This window comes from Bemisia tabaci, chromosome 1 (assembly GCF_918797505.1).
Source record: "Bemisia tabaci chromosome 1, PGI_BMITA_v3".
Lineage (NCBI taxonomy): Eukaryota > Metazoa > Arthropoda > Insecta > Hemiptera > Aleyrodidae > Bemisia > Bemisia tabaci.
In genome coordinates, this window is record NC_092793.1 from 10,756,328 (window position 1) to 10,775,094 (window position 18,767).

At 39.5% G+C, this 18,767-nt stretch overlaps 1 protein-coding gene and 1 long non-coding RNA gene across 2 annotated transcripts in view; one reads left to right on the plus strand and one right to left on the minus strand.

Annotated features, from left to right (window-relative positions):
• Positions 1-15,726, minus strand: part of LOC109040242 (uncharacterized) — a 326,654-nt gene extending 310,928 nt beyond the window's left edge. The window contains exon 1 of the mRNA XM_072306523.1: positions 12,357-15,726. The gene's annotated coding sequence lies outside the window, so the exon portion shown is untranslated. The remainder of the gene's footprint in view (positions 1-12,356) is intronic.
• LOC140223852 (uncharacterized) overlaps positions 1-18,767 on the plus strand; it is a 378,065-nt gene that overhangs the window by 348,588 nt on the left and 10,710 nt on the right. The gene's annotated exons all lie outside the window — the stretch shown is intronic.

Consider the following 18,767-nt stretch of genomic DNA (forward strand, 5'->3'; position numbering starts at 1 on the left):
GGGAGCCATTGAATATGCACCGAATTCGAGGAGGATACGAAACGGGACCAAACACCGAAGAGTATATCTCCCCGGATCCCGGGCATCCGAGCCCATTTACGACTCCGACAATGTTCATCCGCCCTGAGCCGCTTAATTCCACGATTACCACTGCTTCGCGACTCCACGAGTCGAAGTCATTCCACACAAATGTGTTGCCGTTCCCCGGGAAATCGGCTATTAAATCGGGGTTGCCACAGAATTTAGAAAATGAAATTCCCAGACATTTCCTCGACACACTTTGATGAAATTCCCTGACAAATGAAGATGTGACGGATGGTTAAGAAGGCGAAATTGAAAATAGTCTTCGAGCAAATTTTTTGTTCGAAACCTCAAATCCATTCTAGAAAGCAAATGGAGGTGATTGCCACAAAATTTAAAAATAAAATTCCCTGACATTGCCCTGACTTCCCAGACACATTTTGATGAAATTCCCTGACAAGAATTGTTCTATTTTTCAGGCTATCTTTATTTATGGTTTCCTCAAACCTCCTTTAAATACAAGTACTACTTCCTGAAATATGTCGGTCACTAGAAATTGACTGTAATCTAACGGACACGGACGAATCCAGACACCTCAAACGGGGGGAGGGGGGGGGGGCAAGGCGCGCGTAAGGGGGACCGAGAGGCTTTCGCAGAAAAATTTAGTAATTTTAAAGCATCTGATATGCAGTTCGAGTTTATTTTTTCATGAATAAGTAAGCGTCATTCCTTCTTCTCTCCTTCGTTTCTGCAATTTTCTCGTTCTTTCCATTTCCTTCCTTTCCTCGGTCGAACGGGGGGGGGGGGGGGGGGGCGTCGTAAGGAGGACCGGGAGGCTTTCGCAGAAAAATTTAGTAATTTGAATGCAGTTAGAGTTTATTTTTTCATGAATGAGTACCAAATATAAGCGTCATTCCTTTTTCTCTCCTCCGTTTCTGCAATTTTCTCGTTCTTTCCAATTTCTTCTTGTTTTCGGCCGAACGGGGGGGGGGGGGGGGGGGCGTACACCCCGTAGGATCCGCCTATGCTACCGGGACGAATCAATTCCTGAAAATCAATTTGTCGAAATTGGAAAAAGGAAAAAAAAAATTGAAAGTTGGGTTGTTACCGCCGTTGAAGGTATCGATAAAGCCTTTGAGGTGAAAGTTAACGGTTTTTTGGGAAAGCGGCAACGCTCGCCTACGTACGTTCGGATTACTTCCGGGCAGGAGCGCGCATTACTTCGTCGCCTACCAGACATAAGGACGTAACTACATTCTGCAATGAACCCTGCCCTCCATACAATTCAATGCTTTCCCGGGTTCATCTCCATGTGTAGTTACGCCCTTTTGTCAGCCAAGCGACGACTTGTTCCCGCTCAACGGAGCGGTGTAAGGTGCAGATTAGCGGAGTCTTAAGTCGGTGCCTGGGGTCCGAGATATCGATTGCGCCTCCGATAATGGCCTCGGCTTGAAGGGCGAGCTATCGAGGATCGATGGACCGAAACCGCGTGCGATGGCTCGAAGAGAGCTGGCTTATCCGACGCTGAATTTGTCGCAAAGAGTCGACGACAATGGAAATGAAAGATCCACGCTTCCGTCGAGGAGGTAGGAAACAAACGTAGTAGCCGGATTTTGAGAATTCGCTTCAAAATTTGTGCATCTCCAGCCCTTTTGAGATGGAATCCTTGCAATTTCTTTTTGATTTAAGTTATTTACCTGAAATACTGCGTTCTAATCAGATGAAACTTCTCGCTTTTTTATCCTCGGAAATCAGGCGAGCAACTATTCGAACTTCGGAGGTGGTATGCGGTATCATGCGAAATTGAAGGAAAATCATAACTTTTTGCCTGTCTCAAAGTTCCGACTATTTTGCTCGCTTTGTTGAACATGGAAATGAAGTGCACAACTATCCGAACTGCTGAGTATACTTGAGCGATATTGAAGTGCAATACGCATCATTTCGAGCGTTCACCACGTTAGAAGTGTACGCTCTTTCCCGTCGTTTTGCACGGGGATGTTACTAATGTATCCATTGGTAAAGGCCCGCACTGCTCCGGCTCCTGCTCGGGAATCGGCGCCATTTTTCGTGGCTGGAAGCAATACCTAGTTTCTCAATTTTTTTTTTATGTATCATTTCTACCATTTTTCTCCTATTTTGTCCACTCTATGTAATGCCTGCAGGCTTGTCTTTGAGAAATTAATATCTTTACGTTTTAAAACTTTGCAACGTACTTTTACTTAATGACTCATTCAAGGATCGTTCAAATTTTTGTCATCGTAGTTCTAGAAAAATTGTTGGGTACAAAGTACCCCTTCACTGATGACCTCTATATTTTACTCTATGATGACGAGGAGACATTTCTTGTGTATTTTATGTTTCCTCGGTTACGCTCCACGTTTAGTTCAACAGCGTCTTGCAGCGCTCTCTTTCGTCCGCGCAAAACCACTTTTACGTATTGACGAGGTGCTACGGTGAACACTCTCCAACGTCTTAACGTTGGAACCGTCGTCTTGTTTTTTAATTTGATTAATCGTGCATCAATATACAAATATGTATTCCACCTCTTTTGTCTCGGATTTCAATTGGAATGGAGAATTTGCACGCAATTTTTTTATTGCTTCAGCTGAGAGTGCCTGAACAGCTGGTTTTGCAATTTTTTTCTGCTACGGGAAATAGTACAAAAATAGATTTAAAAATGAGAAAATACACCGCCTAGTAACGTCATCTGGCAGCATTTTCCATTTGAACACATGTATTTTAGAAGATTAAGTTATTATGTCGTATTTCCTCCAATAATTGTTCAAATTATGGACCAAAGGTATCCTCGTGTTCAGCTCACGTGGTGGCATCCACTTTGACACGAAATTAATCAAATTTTAGACACCTGCAAATTCTCCATCATGCAGATAGCTGATTGACGGTGAAACTACCAAACCACGTATCTCGTTTGCGGTGTTTAAAAATCTTCGCTCCTATTTTATTTATTCAGAAGAACAAATAGACATCAATCCTTGAATTTTTTCAGAATTTACTTCGCGGAGGAAAGAAAAATCACAGAGGTTTTTCAGAAGTGACGTTGAGTTGTTCTCTTCCCTTCCCCAATGCGCCAATTACTAGCGAGTCGCAACTCCTAAGTGCCATCGAGATAACCGAGGGTTGATCAGGTCATTAAGACACTTTCTTCATACACAGATGTCTTAGAGTAACCTCCGGTTTCGATCGACGGAACCAAAAATGTAACAAGTACCTATAAACATGGACAGTTTCAACTGTGTGCATGTTCATAGATTGATTTGGATGGATAATTTGTGGATCTTTTGGCATACAAGGATGCACTGAGAAAAACAAAATCCGTCTAGACTGAACTTCGGTTCGTGCAAAACACCAAAATCTCCAAGTGATGTTTCGGTTTCGCGTCAGAAAGGGGATGCAGTAAGACGCAAACATTTCAAAGCCAAAAAACTCTAAGAGACTTGAAAGAGAGCCGATTGATACTGTTGGAAGTTTTGATGGGTGAAGAAAAATACGACTGATGACCTCATGGCACACATGCTCTTAAAAATTGAAGTAATATTCATGTTTGTATTTTATAGTCTAAGCTTCGAAAATTTCTGCGATTTTCTATCATTTTCCTTTCGAAGGAATAAAGAAATGACCGTCTTTGAATAAAAATAACTTACTTCAACGATTTTACAATAGAAAATCCCAAACGAGAGAAAATTCAGGTTGCGGTTCAAGAATAGCTAGGTCAGGATGAATCGATATGCTCGGGAAAAATGATTCTACGTACGAACTTCATTCGTCGAGGATTCTTATTCATCTACATAGTTAAAAAATTCCGTGTTTGTCCTTTGTGTTACTCTGTGTTACTTTTTTAGGGTCAGGTCAACCTACAGGGCTTCGTTGCTTGTGTGTTAAAGCGACTGGCTAGCGCACTGGACTATTACCGATGTAACCCAGGTTCGATCCTCGCGGCTGGCAACTAATTTGTAACGAGGACTCAAATTTGCAACACACAAATTTGGTCCTTCAACTCAGAGATGTGGTCGATTATACACAGGAAAAACAAACATACACAAAATCAAACAACAGCTTGTGTTTTACTTCCATACATTGACATAAGATTTTAATTACTCTTTCTTACTGTGTTTACCTAAAGCAAAGACACGATGAGCCCGAAATGCCTTTTTGACCAAAATTATGCCACAAAATTGATCACTCCGAAGACAAGGTAAGCCCAGGATTGCCACAGAAATTGAAATATGAAATTCCCTGATATTCCCCTGATTTCCCGAACACCTTTGAGTAAAATTCCCTGACAATAAAAATATGCCAAATGGTTAAAAAGACATAATTTGGAATAGTTTTCAGGCAAAATTCGTTGTTCAAAACGTCAAACCTATTCTAAAAAGCAAATAAAGGTGAATTAACAATTTTTCCTTGACGTGTCCATGTTTTCCCTAACACTTCCCGGTTTTCCCTGACTGTGGCAACCCTGCAAGCCATTAGGAGCCCGCCTTTATCCGAGGCCTCGAAACGAACGCAGTCAACGATGCCTGAGTGAATACTTTGATGCAGAATCGTCTTGGTTTCAAACGGGATTGGAGACGTTCTGACGAGTCACGCTATAAATCCAATCCGCAGTGATGAGGGGTTCAGTCGGGTTGGAGGGGTGAAACAATCTTTCCGGAAATAAGATAACTTCCAATACGACCATCGAACATACCGGAGACATATCGATGCCTAAATGCGAAAAATGCGTACCCACATCAATAATTATTGCAACGTTTAAAATCTTGCTAAGTAGGTAATAAAAAAGAAACCGTGATGCTACACATTTTCTTAAGGTGATTCGATGGACGCCATATTTGTTGTCAGAACGGCATGCGATATATAGCATCAATTGGTTCTATTTTTTCAGCTACTCGTCATTTTTCTCCAATTTTGAGATCGCAATTCTGTTGTCAGGAGACTAAAGCACTCACTTACCAATTTTAACAAAGAAATTCAATGTAATAAAGGCGTGGTTTTTTTGAGAGAGAAAACATCGAATTCGATACTGATATGGAAACTGCACTCGAATGCGATATTTTCTCTCTAAAAAAACCACGCCTTTATTACATTGAATTTCTTTGTTAAAATTGGTAAATGAGTGCTTCAGTCTCCTGACAACAGAATTGCGATCTCAAAATTGGAGGAAAATGACGAGTAGCTGAAAAAATGGAACCAATTGATGCGATATATCGCATGCCGTTCTGACACAAAATATGGCGTCCATCGAATCACCTTAAAGTAACATCATCTAATTTCCTTTCCATATCTTTGTACATTCAATACTTCTATCGCTCCCTGCTATGTATGTAAATCTAAAACTCCGTATTCTGTTTCAAAATGTCTTTGTCAAATCGTACACAGGATTGACTTAGAATTTAGAAACTGAATTTCCCTGAAACATTTTCAAAATTCCCTGACAGTTGAAGGTTTGCCAGATGGTCAAGGACATAATTTTCAAGAGTGTTCAGGCAAAATTCGTTGTTCGAAACGTTGAACCCATTTAAGAGAGCAAATAAGGGTGGCTAAACTGTTTTTCCCCAACATTTCAAGGTTTTCCCTGACCAGGGTGTCTAGGTTTTTTTTTTCATTTTGGGAAATCCTGATTTTTGACTGCAATATCTTGATTTCATAATTTTTCCGAATTTTGATCAAATCCTAATTTTTTTTCGGAGAAAAATAGCTCGATAAAAAAATCTGATCGGACGGCCGAATTTTCTCAAATCCTGATGAGATCGGGATTAAATCCTGATAGAATCGGGAAAATCCTGATGCTGAACACCCTGCTGACTTTTTATAATTCCCTGACATTCCCCGGTTTTCTCGGTATTCCCTGACTGAAGCAACCCTGTGAACGTACATTCGTTTCCATACATTTACAGCGAGTGCTACATACCCTATTTGCCCATACGTCTTACGTCCACGAGTTATGCATAAAATTTCGATGAGGAAATATGTCCAGCAATTCTTTGATCCAAACCTTAAAAAGCCTTAACAAGTGCGTTCTGGCCACGGCCGAGCACTCGGAAAGAAAACCTAAAACGCAGCTCCTGAGAACGAGGGATTGGGCCACGGTAGAAACTTTTCAATTAAAATTGAAGGAGTTGGTATCCGAGCTTGTTAAAGTGGTGCCAGGGCCCACTTCCAGTCGCAACTAAGGCAAAAGCAGGACATCGCAAACTTGCCTAAGTGCTCCATACGAACCAATAACACTCATCCCTGAAAGTCCTTGTCAAGTTCAGCCCTGCCGCACAATGGATCGAGTCTATCAGAGGGGTTGGACATAAAATTGTTGAATCAAGTTCAGCGAACATTGTATTACACAATGTCTAAACGGTAGTAGCACTGAATATATTGGTATTTGGAGTGTAGCCAAGTGCTAGAAATAATGTAACATTTTGTTTAAAAAAACTTACATTTTATTAACAAACTGTGGCTGAGACTTTGCGAAGCAAGCGCTTCATCGTCAGGGTCACAAAATATAAATCACAAAGGCCGTAAATTAATTTCAGACGAGGTAACAGATTTCAGTGGTAAAAATTGATAACAAATTCACAGATCAACACACCACTCTCAATAATAAAAAAACTTCGGTCAAAGTTTGTTAATAAAATGTAAGTTTTTTTAAAGAAAATATTACATTATTTCTAGCACTTGGCTACACTGGAAAAAAAAATTCGCTTGGATCTAGAGTCTAGACTCTTGATATCAATGACAATGCCAAGAAAAATACTCTTGATTCAATCGGATTTTTTCTTAAATCGAGAACCAAGCCTCTTAATTTAAGCGGATTTCCTTTCGATTTAAGCAAAAATCTGATTAAGTCAAGAGTATTTTTCCTTGTCATCGATTTCAAGAGTCTGGACTCTAGATCCAAGCTACTCTTTTTTCCAGTGTACACTCCAAATACCTAAATTGTGGACTAAAACTGCAACTTTTGATGTTTATGTCTTCTTATTTTGAATCATATGGAGTATTTATAGAAGAAAATTTCAGGAGATAACCAATGGAACTATTTTAAAAATCTGAATATTTCGATATAACGGAGTAGCATGCTTTAAAAAATACCGTGTTGTTTCCGACCTCTCCGATTGACTCAATCCACAGTGTGCCGGTGCATCGTCCAAAACGAGAGCCACACATGGGACCTCTGTTCTGCCGTGCTAAGGAAAAACGCCGTATGAGCTTTCAGGCGTTGCCAAATTTCCTTCAACAAATCACTAGTTTTCAGGAAAATTTGAGAATATTTTGTCTACGATTTTTCAGAGGATTTTGTTCGTAGTTTTATCTAAAAGGTCTGCAAATTTCAAAGAGAAAGATGCATAACTTTCTTCAAAAATACATGTTTTATACGGGGAAATTTGGCAACTCTCGAATGTTCCTACGGCGTTTTTCCTTAGCACGGCAGTGTCCCCGATGGCCAAAGTGCGAAACCGCGTACCTCCATTCCTGTGTTTCAAAATCTTCGCTACTATTCCATTTTTAGGAGAGGAGGCAAGCCTACTTCATGGCTTAAAATGCCCAGAGAATATTCACCCAATAGGGCAGCAAAATCAAAGAAGTATTCAGGATATTACATTGACTAGTTTACTAAAGAAACATCGTAGAATGCCAGGAGGAATACTGCAACGTTGCAAACGAAGTTAGGTAGTTTCGCATTATTTAGCCGCCAATACGAGTTCATTAAAACCTAGTTTTGTTAAGTTTCAAGGAAGGGAAGCACAAACGAATGAAGGTACCCACAAGGTCTGGATATTCATGTTCGTCCCGCGACGTTGCGAAATAATTATAATTTCATCATCGATTTATCGTCCGAATTTCATACCGCGCTGCGGTCCAAGAAGTCCGACAGTTCGCTCCTCAGTCCGGGCAAATAAAGAAAAACTTTTTTTTTTTTTTTCTTGGAGGATGACAATACTTCCTCTCTACCCAAGGGGAGCGAGAAAGTAAAAATAACTCACTCGTGGCTCCCATCATCTTTACCATTACCTTTTATGACCTACACTATATACCTATTGCTATCACCTATAACGACCTACATTGTGCACCTATTATTATGTAATTTTATGATTTTCTTGTAATTGTGAATTGAGGCATTTATCGGTAAAAGGGCGTACTCGAAAAATCACAGTTTCGAGAAAAACGCATTTAAAAGTTCAAAACGTTAAATTTCCGACACCTGTGAATATTTTTTAAAAAATTAAAAACAGGACTACGGGTATTTTTTTTTTTTTTTTTTTTTTTATTAATACTAGCCACAAGTGAATCAGTGAGTTCGAAAACACACCAACTCGGGTTTTTTTTTCGATTTTCACTTTTTTACGGCTTAGTACCACTTAAGGATAGAAGCATCTGCACGCAAAAGGAAATTTCGAAATTGCAATCGGAGGTGCTCGAAACAGCGACGAAAAGGGGGAAGAATCGAAGTATTTCATTGGAAATACCAATTTTTTGCCATTTCAAGGAAAACGGGTGACCATCCGATTTTGCGGTTTTCTATTTCGGTTTAGTGTACCTTGTACCGACAAAACGTTATTCAGGTCGAAAAATATACATTTTTCAGGGCAGACTTTGAGAAATCAGTATCTGAAAGTCGGTAAGAACGAAAACACACCAACTCGGAAATTTTTAAACGCTTAATTCTCTGTCATCAAACATGGTGTATCGATTTCAACTTGGTGCTTTACAAAGTCTCCAAGTGCTTGTCCTTTGGCACCAAAAAGATTTTTCTCAAACTAACTTCTTCGCCCGCTGCGCAGTTTTAGGTGTTTCCTGAACAATTTTTTTTCCGAGTTGGTGTGTTTTCGAACTCACTGATTCAAGTATCTGCCACGTCAAATTGCTGAGATCATCACACAAATTCAGTTAATTTTGTAGAAGACCACGCCGCGACGCGCTATGTCTGAATGATAATAAATCTTGTGTCTTTAAAAACATCATGCTTAATATTTCCCGATACCACGAAATAACAATACCTTCTTGTTAAAAATTGAATAGTCGGAGTCAATTTTGCGACCACGAAATTGGGTTACGTTCCTTTGTCCAAAAACGACGATATGAGGAAAAACCACTCGAAGCCGGACTTTTTCCGAGGCCTCAGCGGCGAGCGAGCAGACCGCTCACTATCGACGCCTCCCGTTCATTGGGGCTGCATTCGGCGTGAGTGGGTACGCAATGTTCACTGATTCGAGAAAAGCTATTAAAAATCACACAGACAAACGCTCCATTCAATTAAACGGAACCGGAATGTTGGTGGCGTCGCCTCGCGCATCTCTGAAAAAACACCCTTATCCGCGGGAAAACCACCGCTGGCCCGCAAAAAGTTCTCGACTGCGCGACCACAATCCGACGGCCCCTGCTGCGGCTACACCTTCCATCGCCGAGAAAAGGGGGAGAATCGGGCAAATCATTAGAACGGGCCGATGGACTCGGCTTGTAAAATTGAGTTATTCCATTCCACGTTCCCTCGTCCGAATCAAAGGAATATAAATCTGGGGAGAGTTTAAAACATGATGCCTAGTTTTCATGGCAAAGCTCATTCCCTGATTACTCCCTGATTTTTCCTGATTTTCAGGAGCTCATTCCCCGATGAGAAGCCGAAGTTTTCTCCCACTTTCCCGGGATTTTCTAGGGGAAAAGATTATAATTTCCTAGAGTTTCAGATATGAATATCGATTTTAATTAATTATACAGCCATTTCTTTGGCGCAAATTCAAAATTGTAATTTAAAAAAAAGTTCCTGATGTTGATATTATCAGGTCAATGAAAGAGATTCCCGGTTTCTGGAACAGATTCCCTGATTTTCCCGGTAAATTTTCATTCCCTGATGAATCCCGGGTTTTCCCGGTTTTTAAAAGACTAAGACACCATGGTTTAAAACCACGCAACTCGATTCCAGTGTTTCAGAAAAGCATTCCCGAAAAGGGGTACTCTTTTCGGTGAACCCAGGGATTTCTTCGGCGAAAGGTCGAGTTACAAATGGGCATGTTTATAGACTTTCTGAGGGAGAGGGTCTAGGGAAGTCTATGGGCCCAGAGAAGGAAGGGTTCAGGGGGGCCTCCCCTGAAATATTACGCAAAAAACACTACTTCAAAATCCAATTTGAAGCAGTGCTGGGTCAATCAAGATTCGTGAGATCATCGAGTGGTAAAAATATATGAACTTAAGGTACCTCAACCTCTTTCGCTTCTTCTTAAAAATGTTTTAAGTTTTATTCCTTTCAGTTTTAATCTTAGTTTTTTCGGTTTTTAGACTAATTTCTGAGGTTACCAGGTTTCTAAGTGCCAGAAAACGCAAACTCCGCGAGTATAGATGATCGGAATTGTTGTTGCTCGAAAAGAAGTATATAAGTGCGGCATTTAATTTAGATTATAAAAATTTTCAACCCTGAATTTCACTATATCGACATGATAAGTATACGTTCAGTTCCAGATTCGTAATTTATGTCTGGTATCCATGTTAGGTCTTTAAAGTAATTTGGGGCAATTTCTTCCCTTTAATGATGTGCTTAAAAAATGTGCGTTTCATAAGCTGACATTGTTTCCAGAAAGTCAATTGGAGCAGTTTGTCAAAGCTTGTGTTTTCATATGGTTTATGACGATGTGTAATTACACCTTAGATGATTATTATTCTTCATTTTTTTTTTTTTTTTTTTTTTTCAACGTACCTTCTAGCCGATTCTATTCTATTTTCCCCCCTATTTTACGATGATTTTTTGGACTACATTTGCCATTTGGCACTATTACTTTCGGAGGAGTTTAGAAAAAACGTAAGCATCATTAGTTTCCCTATACGTACATAAGAGTTTTTACGTATGAGCGAAGAATCATAGTTCCGAATTGCAAACGTTAGTCTATTATGGTTCCCTTGCCTTTTTCAGGTCAGAACCGAGCGCACATACTTTAACACTTTATAGGATCTTTGTTGTTCTATGAAATGCCTAAAGCCATTCCGCGAACCATGGCCTGATTTTGATCTATGAAGGTGATTCAACGGTTGTCATTTTTTGTGCCAGAGCGACGTGCGATTTATCACATAAATAGCTACTTGCCGTTTTTTTGGAATTCTAGGATCGCACTTCTGTTGTCTCGAGACCAAAGAATTCATGTACCAAATTTGACCAAGAAATTCAACGAAATAAAGGCAGGGTTTATTTAGACGGAAAATATAGCATTCGATACTGATATCGAAACTGCTTTCGAATGCGATATTTTTCCTCTGAAAACCCGTACCTTTAATACGTAGAATTTCTTTGTCGAAGGTTCATGAATTCTTTGGTCTCGTGAACAGAAGTGCGATCTCAAAATTCGAAAAAATGACAAGAAGCTGATATTAAGGTACGAATTGATGCGATAAATCGCACGTCGCTCTGACACAAGAAATGGCAACCGTCGAATCACCTTAACTGAAAGGTAGGTATATTAGATTGAGAGGATAAATTGTATCTTCAAAATGTTTTAGATTTCGTTTATTTCAAGTAAACCTCGTCTCAGAGTGATTTACGTGTTGCCTACAGCCATTCCGCGAAGCGCGGCGTGTCTTTGACCATGCCTGATTTTCATCTTTAAATTGAAGGGTATACATACACGACCAAGAGGATACATTATACTTTTGAAAAAGAGATTTCAGCTATTTCGAGAGAAACTCGTTTCAGAGTGCATTAGGTATGTGAAAAACACACACTTTCAACGAGCTTCTTTCCCTTAATTTTTCAGTTTGAAATTCGCGGTTAACCAGAGGCTGGATATGATTTGGCAACTTTGAACAAGTTTTCCCCGAAAATCAAAACCACTCTCTGAACAATTTCTAGTGGATATTGAAAAGTTTAATTAATTTAACTCGCTTGTTACACCGGTTCGAATTTCACCGAAATGATATCTATTTCTATATGTCATTCTCCGCTCTATTCCTGGAGAGTTGCACTGAGAAAAAGCTATGGCTTCTAAACCTATTAGAGGTAAATATGGAACACCACTAATAGTAGTACCTCTACATATAATAATAGCACATATACCTTAGTTATGGTACGGGGTACCTTAATTAGGTACAGAGACCTTAGTATGGTTCACAGACCGAGAATCATTAGTTTATTTACGACTATTATAGGTGTTCCATATTTACCTCTAATAGGTTTATAAACCATAGTTTTTTCTCAGTGTGGAGAAGTGGTTGCTTTAATTTCTTTATAAATTTTACTACTTTAAATCTTCGGTCATAAAAGTTTCATAGATAGAAACACTATTAAATTTCTTCACGATGTGCTTTCACATGTATTGGTCTCACCCTCAATGCATTTAACGTACCTTTCGCAAATAACTTTTAAAATTCCAACCTTGCAGGTAGCGCAATCCAAAGCTTGTAGTCTACTGTTGCTGAGAGCAAAACCGCGACACAAACACAGTAAGTCGAATCTCCTTTTTTCCGTATTATTTATCGTCGATTCCTACCGTCCTCTCGACCGACAACCGAGAGATATCGATTCGAACCGAACAAATCACTCACACCTCGAAAATTCAATTCCGAACTGACGGAGGCACGCGACCGGAAGTGCACTCGTCCGAAACACAACCGGAAGTCCAAGACCCGGGCTCCCCCGAGGGGGGCTCACACCAGTTGATCGCGGCGGCGGTGGCGCGCTCAGCGGCCGACGCGGAAACTAGAGCGAATCCGGCCTCTCCGCACGGCCCGAAAAAAGCGACTGGAGACCCTGGTCCCTTGCCGCCTCCACTCTCGGAGTACTCGCCGTAAACGGTCCGCGAAACGGGGGGTGAGGGGGGTGGCTTAGCTGCGCGCAAAATCCGGGCATCTCGCCGGGAGGGAGGAGGAGGGGGGTCGGCGAGGATATCAGGGATGGCTGCTTCGCCTGTTCCACCGTGGACCTCCCCCAGCGCTGGGGAATTTCAGCGGGTCGGAATTTTGTAACCGAACAGCTCCCTGGTAGAACGGCTCCCGCTACATTGATTTCCCCCCTAGGTGGCTACGGTCTCTAAAAAAGAAGAAATCCCGTCTAATTTTTAAAATCTGAATGTCCCACGGCTCTAAAGGCTGAGCTGAACTGTTGTAAATACATACGAAATTGTACATCCATAACGTCTCCGTATCGCGGCAAAAACAAAAGTTCTTCTGACAATTTGGAAAAAACATAAAACAAGATGACGGTTCCAACGCTAAGTGCCATGGTGTCTAGTTTTCTTGGCAAAGCTCATTCCCTGATTCCTTCCTGATTTTCAGGAGCTCATTCCAGGATGAGGAACCTAGGTTTTCTTCCACTTTCCCGGGGTTTTCTTAGGGAATGGAAAATAATTTTCCAGAGTTTCAAATAAGAATATAGATTTTAATTAATCTTACAGCCATTTCTTTGGCGCACATTCAAAATTTTTGTTCGAAAAATGTTCCTGATGTTGTTTTTATCTGGTCAATGAAAGTTTCTACATTATTCCCGGTTTCTGGAACAAATTCCCTGATTTTCCCGGTAAATTTTCATTCCCTGGTGAATCCCGGTTTTTCCCGGTTTTTACAGAACTAGACACCATGGTTAAGACGTTGGAGAGCGTTCCCCGTAGCACCTCGTCAACATGTAAAAGTGGTTTTGCGCGGACGGAAGAGAGCGCTGCAAGACGCTGTTGAACTAAACGTGGAGCGTAACCTAGGTACACTACTATCGTGTAGAGTACCTATATTGAGAGAGTATGGCCACTGGGCCCCATGGAGAGGCTTAGGACCCAAAAATGGCGGTGCTTTGTTTTGGTTTTTGTGGATGGGAGGGGGGTCATTGCCAACTTTTGACGGTTATCACCAACCGCACTTGCTGCCATCCTTACTACATCTACGATAATTTTTCTCAAAAATTGCACACGATTAGCCTTAAAAATATGTAAAGATGTCGCAATAGTGCATTTGGGTAAATTTCTCGTTACGATAAGCAAAGAAAACTACATTTTGAGTCATTTTGCATTTCATTAATTTATGGCGTCCGCCATTTTTGGGTCCTAAGGGCTCCATTCAGCCTAAGATGGCTGAGCCAATCAGAGGTAGTAACCCCAGTGGCCATACTCTCTCAATATAGGTACTCTACTATCGTGGTGAACGCTCGAAATGATGCGTATTTCACTTCAATATCGCGCGAGTATACTCAGTAGTTCGGATAGTTGTGCACTTCATTTCCATGTTCAACGATGCGAGCAAAATAGGTACATTCAGTAACGTCGAAACTTTGAGACAGGCAGAAAGTTATGATTTTCCTTCAATTTCGCATGATACCGCATACCTACTCCGGAGTTCGAATAGTTGCTCGCCTGATTTCCGAGGATAAAAAAGCGAGAAGTTCCATCAGATAAGAACGCAGTATTTCAGGTAAATTACTTAAATCAAAAAGAAATTACGCGGATTCCATCTCAAAAGGGCTGGAGATGCACAAATTTAGAAGCGAATTCTTTAAAAAATGAGAAAATACGAGATAATCACCGCAATATCCCGGCGATCACTCGATTGATGTATTGGTTTAGTAATATCAATACGAATTACTCCTAATTCACCTCCATATCGCGGCACAAATGACAATTTGGCACAGGTTGATCACGATCACAAGAGATGACCCCATTTTCACCTTAATGGCGTAATACGGCGGAAAATACGCGACTTTTCTGTCCATGCGAGTCTAATATTCATAAACACCATTAACACGAAATTAGCGAGAGGCTAAAATTTTCCTTCAATTTCTCGTGATACTACATAACTACTCAGGAGTTCGAATAGTTGCTCGGTTCATTCCGCGTGTGAAGAAGTGAGAAACCACGGAATTTTAATCTCAGTGTCACGAAATATTTCGCGATATTTCTAGCACATCGCCAAAAGTAAAAGAAATTAAGTACGCGCTATTCATCTCAATATGGCGGGAAATAAGTGATTTTTCCGGAAATTTTTTTGAGAACTAATTATGCGATGATCACCGCAAAATCACGGCGAATACAGGAGTTACTCAGTGGTTTTGAAAATCAACATAAATTACACGTTATTCGACTCAATATTGCGGCAAAAGCGTGAATTTTCCAGCCGTTCGTTCAGATCACAAATATCACAGAGCATTCACCTGAATATCGCAAAAAATACGCGTCTCTCCCATCGGTGCGAGCATAACATTCATAGGGATCGGAAACATAAGATAGACGAAAGGCTATAAGAAAGGCATTCGTGTATGATACCTTTTACTTATACTCTTCAGTTTGAATAGTGGCTCGGTTGAATCCGCGTGAAAAGAAATGAGATTCCACGCAATTTTCACCTCAATATCGCGAGAGATACGCTATATTTCTAGCGAATTACCAAATACAAAGAGATATTACGCTCTTTTCATCTCAAACTAGCGAAAGATAATTTATTTACACTGAGATTTTGAAAAAATGAGAAATCACGAGAAATCGCTGCAAATATGGAGCCTATCCAGCGGTTTTGAAAATCAAAGCAAATAACGCATTATTCACCTCAGCATCGCGGCAAAAACGCTCATTTTCCGACAGTTTTCATTTAGATCACAGAGATGACACAATTATTTCCTCATCATCGTGGAAAATACGCGACTTTTCTATTGATCCATGTAAAATGTCTACGAACGTTAGTAATATATGATAGGCGAAAATCTATGATTACCCTTCAATTTTGCGTGACACCACATACCTACTCCGGAGTTACTCACTTGATTCAACGTGTGAAGAAGTGAGAAACCATGCGATTGTCATCTCAAAATCGCAAGAAATACGCGTTATTTCTAATGCTTAACTTACAAAAAAAAAAAAAAAAAAAAAAAAAAAAAAAAAAAAAAAAAAAAGCTCTATACATATCAGCCTCGCTTCAAATGCGCGATTACTTCAGCGTTAAGTGAAAAACACCCTATAAATTAGGCAATAATCACAGCATTATTCCGGCGAGGTCGCGATTTTTTCAGCAGTTCTCTAACAATAGTAAAAATTAGGCGTTATTCACCTGAACATCACGGCACAAGCACAATTTTTCCATTTCCAATGTTTGAATCAGATCATGAAGTTCACAAAATGTCCATCTTAAAATGGTAGAAAATGGAAGTCTTCTATAGATGCGAGCATGGTACTCATAATCATCAGTGACTTGAGATGGGCAAAAAGCTAAGTTTTTCATTGCATTTCACGTGATTACCACATACCAACTCCAAAGTTCGAATAACTATTAAATCCCCAATACGGGAAGAAAATGTGATACGGCGCGGCGAGTTTCAGATATGTTTATGTCGCAGGCAGTAAAATCAGGCATTTTGTCAAATGCCTAGGCATATAGTTAAATTTTGACGGTCACAAAATTTTGTGAATTTATGGCGGAGAGCTCACGAGTTTTCAATATTTGAGGAAAAATAACTCATCAAACCTACGAACTCATTGTGTCTATTCTTCTTCAATTGCTTCTCATATTTTTAAATTCTAAAAATTCTCTCTTTCATGACATGCTGCAAATTTCAATATATAAGTGTCTGCTCAGGAGCTAAAAATCATTTAAAATACTAGGTAGTGTGTGAATTTTTACTGAGAATTTTTTCTTACGGGAGCGATTACATGTTTGGTTTAAAATTAGGAAAGGAATCAGAATTTCAATCTCAGTTAGAATATTTAACCATTTGCCGTGGCATTTGACAAAATGCCTGATTTTACTTTTTGCCTGCGACATTTACATTCTATCTTTTAAATTCCATATAAAGAGTTCAGACATGATATAGGTACATACCGATTAGCAGCTTCCAGCACACACAGCGGCATTCTGGAAAAATGAAAATAAAAAAAAATTATTAGGTTTTCCCTTGGCATAAGAGAAATGGAGGCTACAAACAATCAAATAAAGCAGCGTGTCTAGCAATTTTCAAAAACAAATTCTCGGACATTTTCCAAATTTCCCTGACAAAAATGGTCAAATATCTGCGAAAAAACTTGAAAGTTCGCTGACAAATGGGAAAAATATTCCTAATATATCGACACGATTGGACTGAGTCAATGAAAGTAAGAATGTGTTCGTGTTTTAAAGAATATAATGAGTAGTAAATAGAGCAAAATAAATGCTGCCTTAAGTTATGCGAGATATTTTTGCATCATTTTTAAAATTTAACAGACATGATCTAAAATTCGGGTAAAAATTTTGATAGAAATTTCCGCTGGAGTAAAATTTGCGGAACGCTTTCCAAAAAAATACTGTTTTCCTATTTCCCTGACGTTTTCTGACACGAAAATCGGTTGCAAAAAAAAAAATACTATGACATGCCGAAATTTGGTGGATTCCCTGGCGTGTTTCTTGATTTCCCTGACACCAAAAAAAAAAAAAAAAATCCTGACTTGTCCTGGTTTTCCTGGTCGTTAGACATTCTGTTAAGGAACATAACCTTACACGGTACTCCTGAAAGGAGTTTAACTCGAAGTTGGTCCTGACTTAATTTGAGCTGAATTGTCAAGAAGAGGACTACCAGATACTAAAAAAAATGATTTCGCAATCGGTTGTTGGAGCTCTTGGAGAAATAATCGCGATTTTATGGTTTTTTTAGGCTATTTTCGGAAAATAGCACTGGAAAAAAAACACATTGGATCTAGAGTCCAGACTCTTAAAAACATCGAAAAGAAAAAACATTCTTCGATTCAATCGGATTCTTGCTTAAATCAAGAACCAAACCTCTTAATTTGAGCAGATTTCCTTTTGATTTAAGCAAAAATCTGATTGAATCGAGAGTATTTTTTCTTGTCGATGTTTTCAAGAGTCTGGACTCAACACTGAAAAAAAAAAAGTTGCTTGGATCAAGCATAATTCTTGAATTTGCCGCCAAGAATTTTCTTTATCTTGCTTTAAGCTGACTTTTTCTTGATTCGAGAAAAATAATGCTTGTGTTAAGCAAAAAAGTAGGTAGCTTATATTAACCAGCAAAATTCTTGATTTAAGAAGAAATACTTCTTGGCGGCAAATTTAAGATTCTTTTTTTTCCAGTGTAGAATTGTAGATCCAATGTGGTTTTTTATCCAGTGAGGCTCATGTAGGGCTACTAAATCCCCCCCCCCCCCCCGCCCCATTTATTCTTGGATTGATCTGAATTTTTAGTTTGTTATTCTCTGTTGTAAAGTATGACTTCCCTAAAATTTTCATGACCGAGAAATTTTTTTTGTTCCCCTTACAATGTTGAATCAACTAAGCAACTATTCGAACACCGGAGTAGGTATATAATGTCACGTGAAAATGAAGGTGGATTATAGATTTTCGCCCATTACATATTACTTACGTTCATTAATACTTTACTTGGATCGATAGATAAGTCGTGAATTTTCCACGATAATGAGGTGAAAATTGCGAGATCTCTGTGATCTGAATGAAATCTGTTGGAAAATTAGCGTTATGTCGCGATGCTGCGATGAATAAAAGGTAAACTTTGATTTTCAAAAGCGCTGGATAGGCTCCATATTTGCAGCGATTTCGCGTGATTTCTCATTTTTTCAAAATTCGCCGTGCAAATAAATTATCTTGCGCTATTTTGAGATGAAAAGAGTGTACTTAATATCTCTGTGTATCTCTGTGTTATGTATCTTAGTATCTTAATAGCGTATCTCTTGCGATATTGAGATGAAAATTGCGTGGTTTCTCACTTCTCCTCACGCGGATTCAACCGAGCAACTATTCAAACTCGTGAGTAGGTATGTGGTATTACACGAAACAGAAGGACA